Source organism: Bombina bombina, chromosome 4 (genome assembly GCF_027579735.1).
Source record: "Bombina bombina isolate aBomBom1 chromosome 4, aBomBom1.pri, whole genome shotgun sequence".
In the NCBI taxonomy this organism is placed as follows: domain Eukaryota; kingdom Metazoa; phylum Chordata; class Amphibia; order Anura; family Bombinatoridae; genus Bombina; species Bombina bombina.
Genome location: NC_069502.1, coordinates 1,106,455,415 through 1,106,473,218, shown reverse-complemented (window position 1 = coordinate 1,106,473,218; position 17,804 = coordinate 1,106,455,415). Strand labels below are relative to the sequence as shown.

Here is a 17,804-nt window from a genome sequence, read left to right as displayed (position 1 = left end):
CTGAGCTCTATACTAAAGCTAAAATTAACCCTGCAAGCTCCCTACAAGCTACTTGATTAACCCCTTCACTGCTAGCCATAATACACGTGTGATGCACAGCGGCATTTAGCGGCCTTCTAAGTACAAAAAAGCAACGCCAAAGCCATATATGTCTACTATTTCTGAACAAAGGGGATCCCAGAGAAGCATTTACAACCATTTGTGCCATAATTGCACAAGCTGTTTGTAAATGATTTCAGTGAGAAACCTAAAATTGTGAAAAATGTAAAGTTTTTTTTAATTTGATCGCATTTGGCGGTGAAATGGTGGCATGAAATATACCAAAATGGGCCTAGATCAATACTTGGGGTTGTCTACTACACTACACTAAAGCTAAAATTACCCCAAAAAGCTCCCTACATGCTCCCTAATTAACACCTTCACTGCTGGGCATAATACACGTGTGGTGCACAGTGGCATTTAGCGGCCTTCTAATTACCAAAAAGCAACGCCAAAGCCATATATGTCTGCTATTTCTGAACAAAGGGGATCCCAGAGAAAAAGTTACAACCATTTATGCCATAATTGCACAAGCTGTTTGTAAATAATTTCAGTGAGAAACCGAAAGTTTGTGAAAAAATTTGTGAAAAAGTGAACTATTTTTTGTATTTGATCGCATTTGGCGGTGAAACGGTGGCATGAAATATACCAAAATGGGCCTAGATCAATTCTTTGGGATGTCTACTAAAAAAAAAATATATACATGTCAATGGAAAGTCCATTTAATGGCGAGAAAAATGGTATATAATATGTGTGGGTACAGCAAATGAGTAAGAGGAAAATTACAGCTAAACACAAACACCGCAAAAATGTAAAAATAGCCTTGGTCCCAAACGGACAGAAAATGGAAAAGTGCTGTGGTCATTAAGGGGTTAAAGATTTATTATGTTACTTTGTAACTGCTAAAAAAATGTCAATAAAGCTTATTAAAAATTATCAAAACAGTAATTAAAGCAAGCCATGGCAGGAATGAGATGATTGGTTTAAAAAAAGGTTGTTTTATTTCTGAACATATTTATATGTAAATAAGTTGAAATTTGTTTTTATTATTTGTAATGTGTATATCTAAAAGTTTAAGAAATTATTACACAGATAAACATTAACAAAAATGTTATGTTGTTTCTTCATACAGATATAACTGAAATATTATCTGATGTGCAAGATTATTGTAAAAGGGATGGAAATTTGAGGTAAGAATTTATACATTATACTACACTTACCTACAAATCATGAAACTACTATGACTAAACAAAAGATATGTGAACTTACAAACTTGGTTTTCATATTTTAAAACATAAAAACAAATAAAACGTTAATTTCTACTGCAATATATTACAAACATTTTAGGAAACAGTTGCTGTGTAATAACATTGTATTGCAGAAGACTAATGTATTACTCTGACTCTCTGCTTAGTTCATCTTATTGAGGCAGAATTATCAAAGGTCTTGCGGACCTGATCCGACAGTGGGGATCAGGTCCATAAGACCTCGCTGAATGCGGAGAGCAATACGCTCTCCGTATTCAGCATTGCACCAGCAGCTCACAATAGCTGCTGGTGCAACGTCGCCCCCTGCAGACTCGCGGCCAATGGGCCCCCAGCAGGGGGTGTCAATCAACCCGGTCGTACTCAACGAGTACGAGTCCACGGCCCACCCTGTTTTTCTAAGACAGGTTTTTATTTTTGTTAAACTTCAGTCACCTCTGCACCTTGGCTTTTCCTTTCTATTCCTAACTTCGGTCGAATGACTGGAGGTGGGAGGGAAGGGAGGAGCTATATATACAGCTCTGCTGTGGTGCTCTTTGCCACTTCCTGCTGACCAGGAGGTGTAATCCCATAAGTAAAGATGAAATCCGTGGACTCGTCGTATCATAAAAGAAATAAATTTATCAGGTAAGCATAAATTTCCTTTTTTATAGTATCTATTTACTGCAATGTTTGTTACACATTCCAGTAGAGTACAAGGTTTAGTGTCCGGTGTTCTCTGCCTTGTACACACCCATGAAAATGTATTTTGTCTCACTATTTCAAATATAGTAATGTAAATTGTTACACCTTTGAAAAGCAAATATAATGAACCATATCAAATACTAATAAAGTGAGGAAGTTACTATTTATTCTGTACGATAAAGAGATACAGCATTTTCTTTCTTTTCATTTTTTTAAATCAGGCATAAATGATTAAACAACGGGTAATCTTGTTAGAAAGCTTCTAATAATTTTGTTTGTAACTTTTCTTCATCACTAATTCTGCAAAGAAATATATATTTTTTTTAAAAGTATTTATAGTAAGAAATGTACTGATTATGTGTAAATGAGAACCACACTTTAAACACTTAGGGCTAGATTACAAGTGGAGCACTAATTTATCGCACACCTGTTAACGTGCCACATTTGCCCGTTTGCGGGCGCGCAATAAATATCCAGCCATTACAAGTGGCTGGTTATTGCTACCTCAAGCTCACTGTAGCAATTAGCGCTTATAAAAGATCTCTGGTTATTTTTAGAAATGTGCCGCAAATGCCCTTAAAATACAATGGTGTTTATACAGGGAGTGCAGAATTATTAGGCAAATGAGTATTTTGACCACATCATCCTCTTTATGCATGTTGTCTTACTCCAGGCTGTATAGGCTCGAAAGCCTACTACCAATTAAGCATATTAGGTGATGTGCATCTCTGTAATGAGAAGGGGTGTGGTCTAATGACATCAACACCCTATATCAGGTGTGCATAATTATTAGGCAACTTCCTTTCCTTTGGCAAAATGGGTCAAAAGAAGGACTTGACAGGCTCAGAAAAGTCAAAAATAGTGAGATATCTTGCAGAGGGATGCAGCACTCTTAAAATTGCAAAGCTTCTGAAGCGTGATCATCGAACAATCAAGCGTTTCATTCAAAATAGTCAACTGGGTCGCAAGAAGCGTGTGGAAAAACCAAGGCGCAAAATAACTGCCCATGAACTGAGAAAAGTCAAGCGTGCAGCTGCCAAGATGCCACTTGCCACCAGTTTGGCCATATTTCAGAGCTGCAACATCACTGGAGTGCCCAAAAGCACAAGGTGTGCAATACTCAGAGACATGGCCAAGGTAAGCTGAAAGACGACCACCACTGAACAAGACACACAAGCTGAAACGTCAAGACTGGGCCAAGAAATATCTCAAGACTGATTTTTCTAAGGTTTTATGGACTGATGAAATGAGAGTGAGTCTTGATGGGCCAGATGGATGGGCCCGTGGCTGGATTGGTAAAGGGCAGAGAGCTCCAGTCCGACTCAGACGCCAGCAAGGTGGAGGTGGAGTACTGGTTTGGGCTGGTATCATCAAAGATGAGCTTGTGGGGCCTTTTCGAGTTGAGGATGGAGTCAAGCTCAACTCCCAGTCCTACTGCCAGTTTCTGGAAGACACCTTCTTCAAGCAGTGGTACAGGAAGAAGTCTGCATCCTTCAAGAAAAACATGATTTTCATGCAGGACAATGCTCCATCACACGCGCCCAAGTACTCCACAGCATGGCTGGCAAGAAAGGGTATAAAAGAAGAAAATCTAATGACATGGCCTCCTTGTTCACCTGATCTGAACCCCATTGAGAACCTGTGGTCCATCATCAAATGTGAGATTTACAAGGAGGGAAAACAGTACACCTCTCTGAACAGTGTCTGGGAGGCTGTGGTTGCTGCTGCACGCAATGTTGATGGTGAACAGATCAAAACACTGACAGAATCCATGGATGGCAGGCTTTTGAGTGTCCTTGCAAAGAAAGGTGGCTATATTGGTCACTGATTTGTTTTTGTTTTGTTTTTGAATGTCAGAAATGTATATTTGTGAATGTTGAGATGTTATATTGGTTTCACTGGTAAACATATATAATTGAAATGGGTATATATTTGTTTTTTGTTAAGTTGCCTAATAATTATGCACAGTAATAGTCACCTGCACACACAGATATCCCCCTAAAATAGCTATAACTAAAAACAAACTAAAAACTACTTCCAAAACTATTCAGCTTTGATATTAATGAGTTTTTTGGGTTCATTGAGAACATGGTTGTTGTTCAATAATAAAATTAATCCTCAAAAATACAACTTGCCTAATAATTCTGCACTCCCTGTATTATTATTTCTCTTGTTAAGTGTATCCAGTCCACGGATCATCCATTACTTATGGGATATTCTCCTTCCCAACAGGAAGTTGCAAGAAGATCACCCACAGCAGAGCTGCTATATAGCTCCTCCCCTCACTGCCATATCCAGTCATTCTCTTGCAACTCTCAACAAAGATGGAGGTAGTAAGAGGAGAGTGGTGTATTATAGTTAGTTTTTCAACTTCAATCAAAAGTTTATTATTTTTAAATGTTACCGGAGTGTACTATTTTATCTCAGGCAGCATTAAAAGAAGAATCTGCCTGCGGTTTCTATGATCTTAGCAGAAGTAACTAAGATCCACTGCCGTTCTCACATATTCTGAGGAGTGAGGTAACTTCAGAGGGGGAATGGCGTGCAGGTTATCCTGCAATAAGGTATGTGCAGTTAACATATTTCTAGGGATGGAATTTGCTAGAAAAATGCTGCTGATACCGGATTAATGTAAGTTAAGCCTAAATACAGTGATTTAATAGCGACTGGTATCAGGCTTATTACCAGAGATACATACTCTTATAAAAGTGCAATATAAAACGTTTGCTGGCATGTTTAATCGTTTTTATATATGCTTGGTGATAAAACTTATTGGGGCCTAGTTTTTTTTCCACATGGCTGGCTTGATTTTTGCCTAGAAACAGTTTCCTGAGGCTTTCCACTGTTGTAATATGAGTGGGAGGGGCCTATTTTAGCGTTTTTCTGCACTGCTAAAATTACAGACAGCGACACTCAGCTTCCCTCTGCATGATACAGGACATCTCTGAAGGGCTCAAAAGGCTTCAAAAGACGTGTTTGAGGAGGGTAACAACCACAGTAGACCTGTGGCATTTGTTGTGACTAGTTTTAAAAACGTTTTTTTCATTTATTATTCCGTTTTTGGTATTAAGGGGTTAATCATCCATTTGCAAGTGGGTGCAATGCTCTGCTAACTTGTTACATACACTGTAAAAATTTTGTTAGTGTAACTGCATTTTTCACTGTTATTTCAAATTTTGACAAAATTAGTTTTTTCTTAAAGACACAGTAAAGTTTTTTATATTGCTTGTTAACTTATTTTAAAGTGTTTTCCAAGCTTGCTAGTCTCATTGCTAGTCTGTACAAACATGTCTGACACAGAGGAAACTACTTGTTCATTATGTTTAAAAGCCATGGTGGAGCCCCATAGGAGAATGTGTACTAAATGTATTGATTTCACCTTAAACAGTAAAGATCAGTCTTTATCTATAAAAGAATTGTCACCAGAGGGTTCTGTCGAGGGGGAAGTTATGCCGACTAACTCTCCCCACGTGTCGGACCCTTTGCCTCCCGCTCAAGGGACACACGCTAATATGGCGCCAAGTACATCAGGGACGCCCATAGCGATTACTTTGCAGGACATGGCTGCGATCATGGATAATACCCTGTCAGCGGTATTAGCCAGATTGCCTGAATTAAGAGGCAAGCGCGATAGCTCTGGGGTAAGACAAGATACAGAGCGCGTAGATGCTGTAAGAGCCATGTCTGATACTGCGTCACAATATGCAGAACCTGAGGACGGAGAGCTTCAGTCTGTGGGTGACATCTCTGACTCGGGGAAACCTAATTCTGAGATTTCTAATTTTAAATTTAAGCTTGAGAACCTCCATGTATTGCTTGGGGAGGTGTTAGCTGCTCTGAATGACTGTGACACAATTGCAGTGCCAGAGAAATGGTGTAGACTGGATAAATACTATGCAGTGCCGGTGTGTACTGATGTTTTTCCAATACCTAAAAGGTTTACAGAAATTATTAGTAAGGAGTGGGATAGACCCGGTGTGCCGTTTTCCCCCCCTCCTATATTTAGAAAAATGTTTCCCATAGATGCCACTACACGGGACTTATGGAAGACGGTCCCTAAGGTGGAGGAAGCAGTTTCTATTTTAGCAAAGCATACCACTATCCCGGTTGAGGACAGTTGTGCTTTTTCAGATCCAATGGATAAAAAATTAGAGGGTTACCTTAAGAAAATGTTTATTCAACAAGGTTTTATTTTACAGCCCCTTGCATGCATTGCGCCTGTCACTGCTGCGGCGGCATTCTGGTTTGAGGCCCTGGAAGAGGCCATCCATACAGCTCCATTGACTGAAATCATTGACAAGCTTAGAACACTTAAGCTAGCTAACTCATTTGTTTCTGATGCCATTGTTCATTTGACTAAACTAACGGCTAAGAATTCCGGATTCGCCATCCAGGTGCGTAGGGCGCAATGGCTTAAATCCTGGTCAGCTGACGTGACTTCAAAGTCTAAATTACTCAACATTCCTTTCAAGGGGCAGACCTTATTTGGGCCTGGTTTGAAAGAAATTATTGCTGACATTACTGGAGGTAAGGGTCATACCCTTCCTCAGGACAGGGCCAAATCAAGGGCCAAACAGTCTAATTTTCGTGCCTTTCGAAATTTCAAGGCAGGTTCAGCATCAACTTCCTCTGCTTCAAAACAAGAGGGAACTTTTGCTCAATCCAAGCAGGCCTGGAAATCTAACCAGTCCTGGAACAAGGGCAAGCAGGCCAGAAAGCCTGCTGCTGCCTCCAAGACAGCATGAAGGAACGGCCCCCTATCCGGCAACGGATCTAGTAGGGGGCAGACTTTCTCTCTTCGCCCAGGCGTGGGAAAGAGATGTTCAGGATCCCTGGGCGTTGGAGATCATATCTCAGGGATATCTTCTGGACTTCAAAGCTTCTCCTCCACAGGGGAGATTTCACCTTTCAGATTATCTGCAAACCAGATAAAGAAAGAGGCATTCCTACGCTGCGTGCAAGACCTCCTGGTAATGGGAGTGATCCATCCAGTTCCGCGGACGGAACAAGGACAGGGTTTTTATTCAAATCTGTTTGTGGTTCCCAAAAAAGAGGGAACCTTCAGATCAATTTTGGATCTAAAGATCTTAAACAAATTCCTCAGAGTTCCATCATTCAAGATAGAAACTATTCGAACCATCTTACCCAAGATCCAAGAGGGTCAGTACATGACCACAGTGGACTTAAAGGATGCCTACCTTCACATTCCGATTCACAAGAATCATCATCGGTTCCTGAGATTTGCCTTTCTAGACAGGCAATACCAATTTGTAGCTCTTCCCTTCGGGTTGGCTACAGCCCCAAGAATTTTTACAAAGGTTCTGGGCTCTCTTCTGGCGGTTCTAAGACCGCGAGGCATAGCGATGGCTCCTTATCTAGACGACATCCTGATACAGGCGTCAAGCTTTCAAATTGCCAAGTCTCATACAGAGATAGTTCTGGCATTTCTGAGGTCGCATGGGTGGAAAGTGAACGAAAAAAAGAGTTCCCTATCTCCTCTCACAAGGGTTTCCTTCCTAGGGACTCTTATAGATTCTGTAGAAATGAAAATTTACCTGACGGAGTCCAGGTTATCAAAACTTCTAAATGCTTTCCGTGTTCTTCACTCCACTCCGCGCCCTGCGGTGGCTCAGTGCATGGAGGTAATCGGCTTAATGGTAGCGGCAATGGACATAGTGCCATTTGCGCCCCTGCATCTCAGACCGCTGCAATTATGCATGCTCAGTCAGTGGAATGGGGATTACACAGATTTGTCCCCTCTACTAAATCTGGATCAGGAAACCAGAGATTCTCTTCTCTGGTGGTTATCTCGGGTCCACCTGTCCAAGGGTATGACCTTTCGCAGACCAGATTGGACGATTGTAACAACAGATGCCAGCCTTCTAGGTTGGGGTGCAGTCTGGAACTCCCTGAAGGCTCAGGGATCGTGGACTCAGGAGGAGAAACTCCTCCCAATAAATATTCTGGAGTTAAGAGCAATATTCAATGCTCTTCTAGCTTGGCCTCAGTTAGCAACCCTGAGGTTCATCAGATTTCAGTCGGACAACATCACGACTGTGGCTTACATCAACCATCAAGGGGGAACCAGGAGTTCCCTAGCGATGTTAGAAGTCTCCAAGATAATTCGCTGGGCAGAGTCTCACTCTTGCCACCTATCAGCAATCCATATCCCAGGTGTAGAGAACTGGGAGGCGGATTTTCTAAGTCGTCAGACTTTTCATCCGGGGGAGTGGGAACTCCATCCGGAGGTGTTTGCTCAATTAGTTCATCGTTGGGGCAAACCAGAACTGGATCTCATGGCGTCTCGCCAGAACGCCAAGCTTCCTTGTTACGGATCTAGGTCCAGGGACCCAGAAGCGATGCTGATAGATGCTCTAGCAGCTCCTTGTTTCTTCAACCTGGCTTATGTGTTTCCACCGTTTCCTCTGCTCCCTCGACTGATTGCCAAAATCAGACAGGAGAGGGCATCAGTGATTCTGATAGCGCCTGCGTGGCCACGCAGGACCTGGTATGCAGACCTAGTGGACATGTCATCCTTTCCACGATGGACTCTGCCTCTGAGACAAGACCTTCTCATACAAGGTCCTTTCAATCATCCGAATCTAATTTCTCTGAGACTGACTGCATGGAGATTGAACGCTTGATTCTATCAAAGCGTGGCTTCTCCGAGTCAGTCATTGATACCTTAATACAGGCACGAAAGCCTGTCACCAGGAAAATCTATCACAAGATATGGCGTAAATATCTTCATTGGTGTGAATCCAAGAATTACTCATGGAGTAGGGTTAGGATTCCCAGGATATTGTCCTTCCTCCAAGAGGGTTTGGACAAAGGATTATCAGCTAGTTCTTTAGTTGAAATAATTTTTATTGTCATGGATCACATCAAATACAACATAATAAAACAGTGTGCTGGGTTACAATGTCCTAGTATTCTTAAAACAATTAAAGTTTTCAGCACCCTGTTTATATCATTTTCATCAATTTTTCTCCCCCCTTCCCTAACTCCCTCTCCACCCCCTCCCCTCTTATCCCATTTCCCTAAACCTAAACTTCATAACTGTATACAAAGAAAAACCTTTAACTTTAAACTTTTCCCGTCGAGCAGTGACAATGTTGTAGATTTCTTTAGAACGCTATATCTATATTTAAGAAAGTTCCTATTCTCTCCAATTTAATTGCCCTAAAAAAGCCTTATTGGTTACTTAGTGTTGATCTGTATGTACCTACATATTTCTGTTTATTTAAAATCCAGTGTATCCACATGTTTTGGAATCTCTCAGATGTCCCTTGTATCCATGCAGCTGATTTTAGCATATTATAAACATCTTCAATTTTGATCATTACCTCACCCCATTCTGGAGCCCCCACTTTCCATTTTCTAGCTATACATATTCTGGTTGCTGTACATATAATATTAACCCATCTATTAGTAATTGAGTTCATTGACTCCTGGGGGATATGTAGTAAGGCCTGTGAGGCTGATAATGTAAAGGAGTCGTCTAGAATCACCTTAGATAGTTGAGAAAGCTTGTCCCATGTAGGTTGTATCTTTGGACACTCCCACCACATGTGAAAATAGGTCCCTATCCCATTACATCCCCGATAACATAATCTACTACCCTGTGTGGTGTAATGTGAGGATTTCAGTGGTGTAAGGTACCATCTATATGAGGTTTTTATTGAGTTTTCGATAAGGTCTGCCCCAATTAAACTTCTCCTCATTGAGGAGAAAATCTGGCTCCAATCTTCTCTATCATAGGTTATAGCTAAATCTTGTTCCCATTTGTCATAAATTACCAATTTTGCTGAACTATTTGCTTCTTGAATGGCTAAGTATAAGCGTGTAATCATTTTTTTATTTCTACCGGGTGTCATTATCATTTGTTCCAGAGCAGTTTTTGGGCAGGCTGGGATGCTGCCTAGTCTATATGTATTTATAGCATGGGAAATTTGGAGATATAAAAACCAGTGCAATGTATTTGGGTGTATTTTATCTCTTAATTGTGTAAATGTCAACAACTTCCCATTGTCTAGGAAATCAGCTACCCTATAGAGGCCTTTATTTCCCCACTTATCTATTTGTTTTTTAAATTCTTTTGGGAGTAGTGTACTTAGAGGTATTATAATAGTGTGTGGCGAGAGTAATTTCAATGTATGTGTTAGTGACCTCCACATAAGCTTAGAATCTTCTGTAGTTTTTAGTTTAATTATCCTCTGGTCTTTTGGATCTGAGGGTTTCCATAATATATCTCCCGGAGTGCTTAGTCTTCCAATATCTGCTTCAATACCTGGCCATGTCATCCCCTGGCAATCTTTACATAAAAGAGCATTTTGTGCCAGTCTAGCAGCATGATAATAATCTCTAAGATTAGGGACTCCTACACCTCCCAATAGCTTGTGTTGTTTTAAAATATGAGCAGCTATTCTAGCTGCAGCTAGTTCTTTAAAGGGACAGATTTCTGCTCTGTCTATTCTTTTACACAAGCGTCTGGCAGAAGTTCCAGACGTTCAGGCATTTTGTCAGGCTTTAGTTAGAATTAAGCCTGTGTTTAAACCTGTTGCTCCTCCATGGAGCTTAAACTTGGTTCTTAAAGTTCTCCAAAGGGTTCCGTTTGAACCCCTTCATTCCATTGATATCAAACTTTTATCTTTGAAAGTTCTGTTTTTGATGGCTATTTCCTCGGCTCTGAGAGTCTCTGAGTTATCTGCCTTACAATGTGATTCTCCTTATCTGATTTTCCATTCAGATAAAGTAGTTCTGCGTACAAAACCTGGGTTTTTACCCAAGGTTGTTACTAACAAGAATATCAATCAAGAGATTGTTGTTCCATCATTATGTCCTAATCCTTCTTCAAAGAAGGAACCTCTTTTGCATAATCTAGACGTAGTCCGTGCCTTGAAGTTTTACTTACAAGCTACTAAAGATTTTCGTCAAACATCTAACCTGTTTGTTGTTTACTCTGGACAGAGGAGAGGTCAAAAGGCCTCGGCAACCTCTCTTTCTTTTTGGCTTCGGAGTATAATCCGTTTAGCCTATGAGAGTGCTGAACAGCAGCCCTCTGAAAGGATTACAGCTCATTCCACTAGAGCTGTGGCTTCCACATGGGCCTTTAAAAATGAGGCTTCTGTTGAACAGATTTGCAAGGCTGCGACTTGGTCTTCGCTTCATACCTTTTCCAAATTTTCCAAATTTGATACTTTTGCTTCTTCGGAGGCTGTTTTTGGGAGAAAGGTTCTACAGGCAGTGGTTCCTTCCGGTTAAGTTCCTGCCTTGTCCCTCCCATCATCCGTGTACTTTAGCTTTGGTATTGGTATCCCACAAGTAATAGATGATCCGTGGACTGGATACACTTAACAAGAGATAACATAATTTATGCTTACCTGATAAATTTATTTCTCTTGTAGTGTATCCAGTCCATGGCCCGCCCTGTCCTTTTAAGGCAGGTCTAAATTTTAATTAAACTACAGTCACCACTGCACCCTATAGTTTCTCCTTTCTCGGCTTGTTTCGGTCGAATGACTGGATATGGCAGTGAGGGGAGGAGCTATATAGCAGCTCTGCTGTGGGTGATCCTCTTGCAACTTCCTGTTGGGAAGTAGAATATCCCATAAGTAATGGATGATCCGTGGACTGGATACACTACAAGAGAAATAAATTTATCAGGTAAGCATAAATTATTTTTTTTTTTTTAATTTAGCATTTTTATTTGTTAATAAAATTACTGCATTAGGCAGTATTTTGGGGGGTAAAATGTTTCCCAGCAATGTGAACACAAGCTCCCTTGTAATACCAGTGCACATTATAGCAATCATAGGAAAATTACAGTTCTTAAAAAATATTTTCCACAGTATTCATCAATTTCACCCTTATATCTATAATCTCACTAAAAGAAAAAGTGCTGAGCAGAAAACATGAAATGTTCTTCAAAACAACCTTAAATACTAAATAAATGCTTTGTAGAATTATGTTTTCAATGCAAAGAATAGCATGAGATTAGTATGCCGCTGTATTTTTTTTTAAAGTTATATTAGCTGTTGAAATATTGAAAAAAAATTAAAAAAAAGTTTCAGTGTCCATAAAGCAATGTGGAGCACTATATTGTAACTTAAAGGGCCATAATACCCAAATATTTAAACACTTGAGAGTGATGCAGTATAGCTGTAAAAAGCTGACTAGAAAATATCACCTGAACATCTCTATGTAAAAAAGAAAGAGATATTTTACCTCAAAAGTTCCTCAGTAGCCACATCCCATTGTAAAGGACTTCTAAGCAGCAAATCAGTATGTCGGTCCCGGGACAGCGGAAGGAGCGAGCCTTCGTGCACACTCATCTTATTTCCCTATTCAGTGTAAGGAAGTTTACAATGAAATCTCATGAGAGTTAAGTGAAATCTCATGAGATCACAGTAAAAGAGTTCATGACCTCAGCACTGCTGATGCTGATTGGCTGCTGTTCATTTCCTCATTTTTTTATTTTTTTTTACCTGCAGCTGGGCTGCAGTTGAGTATAACTTTTTACACAGAACCTACTGTGCTGAGCTTAGGAAGTTGTGAGGTAAAATATCTTCCTTTCTTACATAGAGATGCTCAGGTAATATTTTCCTGTCAGCTTTTTACAGTTATGCTGCATCAGTTTCAAGTGATTTAGCATATGAGTATTATGTCCCTTTAAGTTTGCTTTTTTGCAGAGGCCAATAACTGACAGTTAAAATGAGTAGAGTGTGCAGCCAATGAATGTTTGGAATAAAGCAGTCTTGAGTCTGCACTTCTACTTGTAATAGGAATTGTAAAGGCCACATTTTTTTTTAAATGAATTAATTACAGGAATTAAATTAAAGGGAAAAGGTGACAAAGTTTATCATGAAAGTATATTGCCAGGATTTTACTTGATATAATTAAGCATTTTATATTGCAATCTTAAAGTGTTTAATGTTTCATTTTTTATTTTGTGAAATCTAGATTACACATACATATTCAGCCCCTTTATATAAATGTAATCATTTAAATATAGGGGCTGAATTGCAAAGATAGAAAAACATTTTAATGTCAAATAAAAAATTGGAACAACTGTTATATATTATCATGTTTGCAAGTTGGTACCTCCCATATTTCTTGTGTTTGCATTCTTCTATTGCAAGTTGGTACCTTCCATATTTCTTGTGTTTGCATTCTTCTATTGCAAGTTGGTACCTCCCATATTTCTTGTGTTTGCATTCTTCTATTGCAAGTTGGTAACTCCCATATTTCTGGTGTAGAATCTTGCATTTTCCAGTATTCTAATATTTAAAGGGACACTAAACCCAAAAATTTTCTTTCATTATTGAAGTAGAGAATTTAAACAGCATTCCAATTTACTTATATTATCTAATTTGCTGCATTCTTTAGATATCCTTTGTTGAAGAAATAACAATTCACATGGATGAGCCAATCACATGAGCCCTCTATGTGCAGCCACCAATCAGCAGCTACTGAGCCTATCTAGATATGCTTTTCAGCAAAGTATATCAAGAGAATGAAGCAAATTAGATAATAGAAGTAAATTAGAAAGCTGTTTAAAATTGCATGCTCTTTCTAAATCATGAAAGAAAAAATGTGGGTTTCATATCCCTTTAATTTTCCATTTACCTCCCATTCTTGTACAGCAAGTTTATCCTGCTCTGATCTAATGACCTTACACAACTTTGTATCATCTGCAAAAATAGAGATTGCTATTTAATCTTTGCTCCAAGTTATTAATAAAAAATATTAAAAAGAACATGGCCCAGTACTGATCCCTGGGGGACTCCACTGATTACCTTTGTCCAATCTGAGTATGATCCATTTACAACTACTCGTTGCTCCCTGTCTTTTATCCAGTTATTTATCCATTAGCTAACATTTGCCTAGATTACGAGTTTTGCATTATGGTTCAGTATGGCTATTACCGCTGAAAAATTGGCCATTGCGCTGGAATGGCCGGTAACGCATATTACGAGTCGCTGCGATATAGCTATACTGCAAACATTTTAGCTTGTAACGCAATGTCCATTCTGCACTCAAAAAAAATTACGTTTGAGTTCAGAATTTTCCATAACGCACATCTACAGGTTTTGGCCATCTGAGACCAATAGTTATGGATTTTGAGAAACAAAAATGTTTCACAAAACTCATAACTAAAATGTTACAAAGCAAATTAACACCCATAAACTAAATATTATCACCTAAACCGCCGCCCTCCTGCATTGCAAACACTATATTAAACCTATTAACCTATAAACTGCCGGCCCCCCACATTGTAACTAATAAACTAAACCTATTAACCCCTAATCCACAGCTCCCTGACATCACCGACACTAATTAAAGCTATTGACCCCTAAACCGCCAGGCCCCCACATCGCAACTAAGAAACAAAACCTATTAACCCCTAAACCGCCGGACCCTTACATCTCAAAACACTAAATTAAACTATTAACCCCTAAATCTAACACCCCTAACTTTAAATTAAAAGTTACAATATAACTATCTTTAAATAAATAAAAACTTACCTGTGAAATAAAAAAAACCCCTAACTTTTAAACAATAAATTAACCTAACATTACTATTCTAATAAAATAAAACTACTATGAAAAAATTACAAAAATCTAACATTACAAAAAATAATAACTAAAAATATGAAAAATAAAACCCCCTAAGATTACAAAAAAGAATAAACGAAATTATCAAAAATAAAAACAATGGGGGGCGGAGCCAGCCAGGTATGCAAGTGGTCGCATGATGCAGTAGCTCCTGTTATATTTTCTTATAAATTTCAATTTTAGACTACTTACTTCACCCACAACAACGGACAATCAGTGTCCTACCTAGCAGAACGACTAAAGACTTTTTATTTGGCGCCTGCCAATGGTGTGACATTTGCCTGCAGAAATTTGTGAACTACGCAATAGAAAAGTCGAGAACATACCATTTTTCTTTTCTCCTTGTTTTTGCGCTTCTCCAGCGTGGTTAAAACGATGGGGTCTGGCTGGGAAACAGAATTGTTCTGTATCCTGGATGAACATTTTGACAGAATGGAGATCACAGTGCTCTATACTTTACAAGGGGAGCCAAGTAGCAACTTGCCGGATGGGGGTGGGATCCCTGGAACTGTTGGACTCGGCCAGCCGATGAGGAACATGCCAGCAGAACTCTATTTCGGAGTAAGCCATTCAACTAAATCTACAATTACAGAAGGTACAAGTGGACAGAATGTGCATTTATTAGATGAAGTCAAAAGCTGTTTCCTAGACATATCTGTGGGGGTTGTTAAAAAACTATTACAAACATCTATACATAAGAAATCTGTTAAACAGGAGAATACTTATCTTGACCTGGATATTGGAATACCTCTGATTACCTCTTCGCTAAAGACTCTAACCCTCAGATTAAGCTACGCAGATCTCACCTTACAATTCATACGAAATTCAAGACTACGGCAAACATGCATCAAAAACAATCTTTTCACTATGTCTATGGCTGTTTCCTTCGAGTACAACCACATTAACTTTAACTGTCCTGTTTGGGCGGCTGGTGTGGGCTAGAGATGGTTACTTGGCTGATGTCATCAATTCTACTCGGTGTAAGATACAAGACCACAGCAGGCTATAACATGGGACTTTTTTATTTTAATGCAAATACTGCTTTGGAACTCAAACCTTTCAGTTTATAGTTATTCTTATGTTACATGTATTACATAATGGAGTTAAGATATTTCACTTTTATCGTTGATGATATTTATACCTAATGCTCAAGGTTATTAGGTTTTAGTTTATGTTGCACCAGGGGAAGACTAATTTTAGGACAGCTGATAGCATAACTTGATTCAACTGATATATTCTCCATACATTTTTCAACTAACCTATTCCTATGTCTACCGCCTGCGGCCGGGGTGATCAGTGAATTACTAAAATGTTATCCTTTCTATGGATGAAGATGTGGTTTGATTAAATGACTTACTGTCTGTCCCCAATATTACATATATATTATCTTATAACTAGAATATGTATAACAGTGCCGTGTGGGTAATATTAAGATGATGTCTTCATAAGCTCTTAATTTATTTTGAGTTTTAATCACTCTATGATCTGCATATATTATGATGTTTGCTATTTATATTCTCCCCCTTCTTAGAATGGGCTCACTCTGTTATTTCTTTTTTTTCTTATTATCTTATATATTTACATATTTTCATACCCAAATATTTCATTATTTAATTGGAGAGATGAGACACTACATTTTCTGCCCTCTCATATGATATAAATAGTTTAGTCTAAGCTGGGGGAAATAGTTGGGTTTTTTTTTAAATTGAGTTTAACGCTTAGATATAGGCACTCACAAATAACGCTAAAGGTTGAACCTGAAGCTGCTAAGTCACATCTATATAGATTGTATTTGAGTTGTTGCTACTGAACTTCTGATATACATATATTATACATGTTTAATTTTTTTACCCGGTTGGCTCCACACATTTCTCCCCCCACTTTTATATAGTACTCTGGGTACTCACCTAATCCCCAGAGGTTACATGCGCGGTTTCCCTTGTAACATATATATATAATGTCCAGTTACTGTACATCCCTATTAAAGGGGTTTTGGTATTTGAAAATAGGTGCCTTTATGTATCCTCTTTATTACTAATGGAGTCTGGCGTCGACCCAAGGGCCCTGGGTGGAACCAGATTCTGGACACTTTATATTGTATCATTGCCCTTTGATTTATATAAACTTACCTTATGCAGCTTTGTATATGGATAGTTCTGTTTCCTGGTTAATGGTCCAACGTTTCCCTTTTTGTTTCCTCTGCCTCAATTGTATATCGTTTAATAGCCAAGGTGCTGTAATAGGTCTCCACTTTCTCCTTTTTTCCTTTCCTTTTTTTTTCTTTTATATATATAAGTACAAAATATACATTATGGATAACCATGATTTACCATTTCACATTTAACAGATAATAAGCTTATTTTACTCTATTTCACTCAAAAGTCATACAGAGATTTTATTCTTTATGGTACGAGAAATGTATAGTAACATGAGTGCTAGAGAATCACACTGTATGCAGATACGTTTCAAAGCCAGATAGTGATATTAGATATGCACTGTGTACTACATGTCTATATTAATATAAGTTATATTGTTCCTAGGTTAAAAAGCAGAACATGTGAGGTTTATCTTCAACATGTGCAGTATTTTTGTAATGTAACAGATTTGATTATATGCTGAGGTTAAAATGACCGATATGTTCTCTCTACATATATGATTTTTGCACTTATCCGTTATATTGCATTTTTAACCTCAATAAAAATTATTATATATAAAAAAAACAACAATTACACCTAATCTAATAGCCCTATAAAAATAAAAAGCCCCCCCTCCAAATAAAAACAGCCCCTAACCTACAATAAACTACCAATAGCCCTTAAAAGGGCCTTTTGTAGGGCATTGCCCTAAGTTAAACAACTCTTTTACCTAGAAAAAATCTACCCATTGCCTCTATAGTAAGAGAAAAGTAGTGTATAAGGAATATTAAACAGATATGTAGTTCAATAAAAAGCACTCTTTCCTTCTATTGGCAGTGAATGTCCACGAGAACATTCATAACCTAAAGGAATTACTCAACCTGGCCACCAGGAGGAGGCAAAGACACCCAAAACAAAGCAATAAATATCCCTCCCACTTCCCCTACTCTCCCAGTAGTTCTTTGCCTCGTGTCATGGAGGTAGGCAGAGAGAGGTGCTCTGTAGAAGATAGGAAGAAATTAAGTTTTTAACATGGATTTGGCTTTCATTAAAGGGACAGTCAA

General features: G+C 38.7%; 1 protein-coding gene across 2 annotated transcripts in view; it reads left to right on the top strand.

Annotated features, from left to right (window-relative positions):
* TRERF1 (transcriptional regulating factor 1) overlaps positions 1 to 17,804 on the top strand; it is a 508,752-nt gene that overhangs the window by 245,263 nt on the left and 245,685 nt on the right. For both annotated transcript variants that reach the window (XM_053712363.1, XM_053712362.1), the window contains exon 2: positions 1,172 to 1,229. The gene's annotated coding sequence lies outside the window, so the exon portion shown is untranslated. The remainder of the gene's footprint in view (positions 1 to 1,171; positions 1,230 to 17,804) is intronic.